Source organism: Etheostoma spectabile, chromosome 16 (assembly GCF_008692095.1).
Source record: "Etheostoma spectabile isolate EspeVRDwgs_2016 chromosome 16, UIUC_Espe_1.0, whole genome shotgun sequence".
In the NCBI taxonomy this organism is placed as follows: domain Eukaryota; kingdom Metazoa; phylum Chordata; class Actinopteri; order Perciformes; family Percidae; genus Etheostoma; species Etheostoma spectabile.
Genome location: NC_045748.1, coordinates 1760152 through 1761478, shown reverse-complemented (window position 1 = coordinate 1761478; position 1327 = coordinate 1760152). Strand labels below are relative to the sequence as shown.

The following is a 1327-nucleotide window of genomic DNA, read 5'->3' as shown; positions in this document are numbered from 1 at the left end:
CGGCGTGGTGTACACAGAGGGAGGTATGGTGGAGGGTAAGAGCATTCGTGTTGGCCTGTTCCGTCGCATGGACGTCTTCAAGGGGATTCCCTTTGCTGACATCCCTGGAAGGTTTGAGAAACCAAAGCGTCACCCTGGCTGGGATGGTGGGTAGTCTCATTTAGCTTATCAAATACATATCCACAATATCAAACAATTTCCTCAACTAGTTTACTACATGGCCGCACTACAAAACAACAAGTTTACTAGAGGATATTGCCTTACTAGTTAACTAGTAAGTGCACTTTCTTCCATTAGTAGGGCATAAAATGTCTACTAGTACCACTAGTAAGGTAAAAAAAAGGTGCACTAGTAGTTCGAGTGGCATCCTTTTTGGTCTCAGAGCACCGATGGAGTACTCGAGTCCTGGACTTTGGTCTCGTGACTCTACTTAGACTTGCACACTGATGACTTGGACTTGGACTCGAGGATTCATGAAATTGGACTTGAGGATTCATAAAATAGGACTTGGAAGTTGGATGAAGTTTCTGACTACTTTTTTATGTAATAGGTCATAAACAATTGCCATAAGATATTGATCATTGATATATATTTAGTATGTAACTGTTTCATGCAAGGGCCAGTGATGAAGTACCTGTGTCCTGGACTCAGACTCAAGTCACTTTTCTCTGGACTCATGACTTGACTCGGACTCAAACTCTGGTAATGGGGACTAAACAGAGCCCCGTCCCTCTGAAATGCCCTCGCTGCAGATATCCAAAATGCTACATCCCTGGACATTTCAAAAAAACAAAAACTCCTGAAAAACCACCTGTTTACTACAGCCTACAACTTCCATTAGTGTTGCCACTGTAATTCTGTAAAGTGTCCTTGGGTTTCTTGGGTTAATTTTTATTATTAATCTCGAACCAACTTGGACTCTTCTTTGGTGACTCAAGACTTGACAGTTGGTGACTCAACTGCAACACTGCTTACTAGAACATTTGCACTTACTAGTTAAAAAAACAGCAAAAACAGCCTCTAATATTTAACTAGCATTTTTGCAGCACACCTGTTACTTAGGGCAACTAGACATGTTTGCTACTTTAGCAATCAGAGCATCATCAGTTATGTCTGCCACCCCTTCTCTTTTAACCTTAATTGATCAAAAAAGTCTTGTAATGTGTCATGAAAACATACAGTACATCATTACCCTCACTGTGTGTGTCTGTAATCAGGTGTTCTGAAGGCCACCGAGTACAGGCAGAGATGCATTCAGGTGAATCTCTTGATGTCCGACACCAGAGGCAGCGAGGACTGTCTTTACCTTAACATCTGGGTTCCTCAC

General features: G+C 42.0%; 1 pseudogene; it reads left to right on the top strand.

Annotated features, from left to right (window-relative positions):
* The window catches only part of LOC116704699 (bile salt-activated lipase-like), a 12453-nt pseudogene that overhangs the window by 1203 nt on the left and 9923 nt on the right, over positions 1–1327 (top strand).